This window comes from Bos indicus x Bos taurus, chromosome 8, assembly GCF_003369695.1.
Source record: "Bos indicus x Bos taurus breed Angus x Brahman F1 hybrid chromosome 8, Bos_hybrid_MaternalHap_v2.0, whole genome shotgun sequence".
In the NCBI taxonomy this organism is placed as follows: domain Eukaryota; kingdom Metazoa; phylum Chordata; class Mammalia; order Artiodactyla; family Bovidae; genus Bos; species Bos indicus x Bos taurus.
The window spans coordinates 77,218,126-77,224,125 of NC_040083.1; positions in this window are offsets into that span (position 1 = coordinate 77,218,126).

Consider the following 6,000-nt stretch of genomic DNA (forward strand, 5'->3'; position numbering starts at 1 on the left):
GTGTTGGAGAGAAAGAAATAAGCCTCTTTATTTATTTGCCAGTGACGTGTATGTAGAAAGTCCAAAATCTATAAACTACTAGTAGGACATGGTACTTGTCAAGGTTACTGTATATAGGACAATTAAAATACTTGATTATGTTCTTATATATCAACAACAAGTAAGAGAAACTGCTATTTACTTGCATAAACATTAGCTACTTTGGAATGAAAGTAATGAAAGATGTATAAGACTTCTACACTAAAATTGACAAAATATTGAAGATATAAGTACATTAAGTTCATAGATTAGAATATTCAGTATTTTAAAGATGTCAGTGCTTCCCAAATTGATTTATGGATTCAATGCAATATCCAATTTTCAGAAGAACATGTAAGTGTAAATCAAGCTGATTCTAAAATTTATATGGAACTTCAAAAACTTAAGCTGTGTCACCCCAAATACTTCAGCAAATATTTCCTATAAACAGTTACAATATATGTAATTAGAATAGGAAAAAAAATTTATGTGGAGTAAAGGATGTTGAGAAACGCTGGGCTGGAAGAAGCACAAGCTGGAATCAAGATTGCCGGGAGAAATATCAATAACCTCAGATATGCAGATGACACCACCCTTATGGCAGAAAGTGAAGAGGAACTAAAAAGCCTCTTGATGAAGGTGAAAGTGGAGAGTGAAAAAGTTGGCTTAAAGCTCAACATTCAGAAAACAAAGATCATGGCATCCGGTCCCATCACTTCATGGGAAATAGATGGGGAAACAGTGTCAGATTTTATTTTTCTGGGCTCCAAAATCACTGCAGATGGTGACTGCAGCCATGAAATTAAAAGATGCTTACTCCTTGGAAGGAAAGTTATGACCAACCTAGATAGCATATTCAAAAGCAGAGACATTACTTTGCCAACACAGGTTCGTTTAGTCAAGGCTATGGTTTTTCCTGTGGTCATGTATGGCTCTGAGAGTTGGACTGTGAAGAAGACTGAGCGCCGAAGAATTGATGCTTTTGAACTGTGGTGTTGGAGAAGACTCTTGAGAGTCCCTTGGACTGCAAGGAGATCCAACCAGTCCATTCTAAAGGAGATCAGCCCTGGGATTTCTTTGGAAGGAATGATGCTAAAGCTGAAACTCCAGTACTTTGGCCACCTGATGCGAACAGTTGACTCATTGGAAAAGACTCTGATGCTGGGAGGGATTGGGGGCAAGAGGAGAAGGGGACGACAGAGGATGAGATGGCTGGATGGCATCACTGACTCCATGGACATGAGTCTGAGTGAACTCTGGGAGTTGGTGATGGACAGGGAGGCCTGGCGTGCTGCGATTCATGGGGTCTCAAAGAGTCGGACATGACTGAGTGACTGATCTGATCTGATCTGATCTGAAAGGATGTTGAAATTAATGTACAATTAGAGGCAAAATTGTTCTTTTCACAGAGAGGACAGGAACTCAGCTGGTCAATTATTCTGCATTGCAATCTGGTATCTACAATTTGAAAAGTGAAAGTGTTAGTCCCTCAGTTGTGTCTGACTTTGCAACCCCATGGGCTGTCGCTCTACAACTTACTGAGCTGTAAAATAACTCCCTTAGGATCAGAATTATTTGCCTTGGAGGAGAGTTCTCTACACAAGACATAGTTTTCTCTTGTAGCAGACATTTCCCCCTACAGAAAATATCTTCTCCCATTCATTAGGCTGTGGTTTTTTTTTTCTTTTGTTGATGGTTTCTTTTGCAATACAATATTTTAATTCAGTCTTCCTTGGGTTAGTGGAAAACTCAACCACAGAAAATAGTTGCGTTCCCATTACTCAATGTAAAGTTTCCTGAGGACTTTAGAAAAAACAATACTAGATGAGGCCCCTCTGCTCCCTAGTCCATGCTGTTTACTGCTGGTATTTATGGTGTAAGCCCAAATGATTCCTTTTGTGCCATGTGGGGTATATTCAAGTTTACCAAAAACAGAACCTCCAGATAGCCTAGGGAATGTAAATATAGGTGCAGGAAGGTAAGGATAATGTAAGGTTTTTTGGTCTCATTAGAATTTGCAAAGATTAGCTTCTTTTCAGCTTCCCCATATATTGACCATAACGCTGTTTAACTTTCTTTAGGTTGTTGAGCCTTGGTGCTAAGTCCAACTTTCCTAGGTGCATCAATAGCCATTCCCCTTTGAGGCCTGTCACCTATTAGGGCAGAGACAAGTGGGGGGATTTGGGGGAGAATGGATTTTATTATTGAAGGTGCCACACTCCACCAGGTACTTTCCAATTTTGAGGAATTCTCCCTTTCCAAATTTTTCATTTTTCTCTTCTTTACCTTCCTCTAACCTAATTCCCTGAGTGCCTAATTCCAGGCACTTAAAAAAAATTGCAGTAGTTTTTTATATATATATATAACATGTACAAATAATAGGTATATAATATATGTGTATTATGTGTATCTCATATAGATATGGTCCACTGGCCATCTGTATGTCTTCTTTGGAAAAATGTCTATTCAGATCCTCTGCCCATTTTAATTTTGTATTTTCTTTGCTCATTTTAAAATTGAATTTTTTTGTTTTTATTGAGCTGTATGAGTTCTATATTTATTTGGATATGCTTATTGGATATATGATTTGCAAATAACTTCTCCCATTCATTAAGTTGTCTTTTTGTTTTGTTGATAATTTCCTTTGCAATACAAAAACTTTTTAGTTTGATGTCAGCCCATTTGTTTATTTTTGCTTTGGTTGCCATTGCCTTTGGAGTGAGATCCAAAAAAAAAAAAGAAAATTCCAAGAGTGATGTCATGGAGATTACTATCAATATTTTCTTCTAGGAGTTTTAAGGTTTCTGGTGTTAACATTCAAGTTTTTAATCCATTTTGCGTTAATTTTTTTGTATGATGTAAAATAGTGGTCTAGTTCCTTTCTTTGCCTGTTACTTTCCAGGTTTCCTAAGACTTATTTATTGAAGAGGCTGTTCTTTATCATGTATTCTTGGCTCCTATGTTGTAAATTAATTGACTATATATGTGGGTTTATTTCTGAGCTCTCTGTTCTATTCCATTGATCAATGTGTCTGTTTTTAATGCCAATACTGTTTTGATTATCCTAACTTTGTAATATAGTTTGAAATCAGGGAACATGATGCCTCCATCTTTGTTCTTACTTAAGAATGCTTTGGCTATATGGGGACTTCTGTGATTCCATATAAATTTTAGGATCATTCTGTTTCTGTGAAAAATGCCATTGAATTTTGCTAAAAATTGCATTGAATCTATAAATTGCTTTGGGTAAAATAGGCATTTTAAAAATATTAATTCTTCCAAACCATGTGTGTGGAATATCTTTCCATTAATTTGTGTCTTCGATTTTTTTAATCAGTGTCTTATAGTGTGCATTCTGCAGGTCTTTCACCTCCTTTTTTTGTGAAAGTTAACCAAAACAAAATAAAAACACATTCAGTATTCATGGTTAAGAGCATGCTTTCTACTGTCTACCACTTCCCTCATTATTATTATTTTTTGTCCAAAAGATAATCACCAGTCTGACGGCTATTTTGCTCCCTGGTTTTTAGGAGGAGATTCCATGCTTTCCATATACAGGCTTTAAATAATTTCCCTGCTTTCAGGCCCAGTTCCTGTTGTCCATCCTAATTAGAATGTCCTGGTTCTAAGCATTTTGGGTTTCTTTAGTAAGATTGGTGCACTACATTCTTTTCCACTCATATTCTAAGTAGTGTTTCCTCTGGTCTTACTTAATTAGTCATCAGTCTTTCATCTTCTTTCTGTTTCTAAAACTTTGTTAAAATAGCATTTTCTGAGACTTTCTTGGTGGTCTAGTGGCTAAGACTCCACATTCCTAACACAGGGGACCTTGGTTTGATCCCTGGTCAGGGAACTAGTTCCCGCGTGCTGCAACTAAAAATTCTGTGTACCACAACTAAGACCTGGCATAGCCAAATAAATAAATATTTTTTTAATAAGTAAAATAGCATGTTTTCTAATGACTTTCCTTACTTCCTCTTAAATGTTGTAGACTTATACCCTGAAAATAACTTTCAATGTTACTTATTTATTTATTTTTTCACAAAAAGCTTTTTTGAGTTTTATTTTTTCCCTTGGGTTAGAGATTCATTTTCAATGTTATTTAAACAAGGTTTTCAGAGAGATTAACAAAAAGCATTTGGGTCTTCATCATCTTGAAGAGGAACACATTATTTAATTCTTAGAACAACCCTATACCATTCTATTTTACAGATTTGGAAATATTGGCACAAGGAGGTTAAGTAGATTTCTCTAAGACAAATAAGGTATTTGGTGATGGAGTGAGAATAAAATCCCAGAAGTTCCACTCCAGAGCTTCATATTCTTATTTTCTCACTAGATTCACTACTATGAAATCCTAAGGCATTTAGAAATATCCTAGGAGATAGCAGAAATATTATATCTTGGACTATTTAATTTTCAAAAACCCAGAAGACACCAGGTTAAGTATATGACTTAAAATTGACTATGTTTGGCAGTTGATTCTAAAATGTATCAAAGTATGTTTGCTCTGGATTATTCCACCTTGCATCCCCTTATTCAGTTGTTAGTTGTTTCATATTATTTGATTTATTTGGAGCTATTTAATCTGTTGAGAAAATTTTTTTAATCAGAGAAGGGCAATGGAAAAAAGTAGGTATCATTTGGAGACATGAACAATAACAAAGGTGGAAGTGGGGTGGCTTAAAGTGGCATACATTAAGCATAAGTTTGTTTGTACATCCTTTTCCCTAAAGCCTTATTCTTAAGGGACTTCTGTAAAACAGAAACCAATTGGGTTGGCCAAAAAATTTTTCGAAGTTTTCTGTAACATCTTACAAATGAACTTTTCGGCCAACCCAATACCAGCTAGCCATGCTGAGACCTGGTTAACACCAGCAAATACTGCCTTATAAACGCTAGATGAGATCTGTATATTTGAACATAGTAACCTGTATACTGGAGAAGGCAATGGCAACCCACTCCAGTACTCTTGCCTGGAAAATCCCATGGACAGAGGAGCCTGGTAGGCTGCAGTCCATGGAGTCGCTAGGAGTAGGACACTACTGAGCGACTTCACTTTCACTTTTCACTTTCATGCCTTGGAGAAGGAAATGGCAACCCACTCCAGTGTTCTTGCCTGGAGAATCCCAGGGACAGGGGAGCCTGGTGGGCTGCCCTCTCTGGGGTCGCGCAGAGTTGGACACGACTGAAGCGACTTAGCAGCAGCAGCAACCTTTATACTGAATGCCAGGAACTTAGTTTTGAATATTCAGTGTATATCCTTGCACTGACCATTGAGTTGACTCCTTGATTTTCCATCCTGTTTTGCCATTGAGAATGAGCAAATCATGTTTCTCAGAATCCCAGTTTCCTTACATATACAGTGAAGAGGCTGGACCAGATGATCTCAAAGATCTTTACCTCTCACAGAATTCTGTTATTCAGCTCTTCTTATTTTATTTTTGGTGGTTTTTAATATATTAATACCTTTTGGGCTTCCCCAGTGGCTTAGCAGCAAAAAATCTGCCTACAATTCAGAAGCAGCGGGAGACGCCAGTTCGATCCCTGGGTTGGAAAGATCTCCTGGAGTAGGGCATGGCAACCCACTCTAGTATTCTCACCTGGAAAATCCCATGGACAGAGGAGCCTGGCTATAGTCCATGGGGTTGCAAAGAGTTGGACATGACTGAAGTGACTGAGCACAAGCAATATACCTTTTGATCAACACTTTATTATAGTTTACATGTGGTTTAACACACAAATTTAAAAGATTGCTTGATAATAAAAACCCAGCTTTATTGAGATATAATTAACATGCTACGAAATTCAACTGTTTAATATGTACAACTCAATGGTTTCTAGTCTATTAACAGATTTTTCAACCATTACCATTATTAAATTTTAGAAAACTTTCAATATCCCCCTGAAAAACCTCATACACATTAGCAGTCACTGCCAATTCCCCTTTTCTCTCTTCCCCTCAGCCCTTGGCACTTGCTA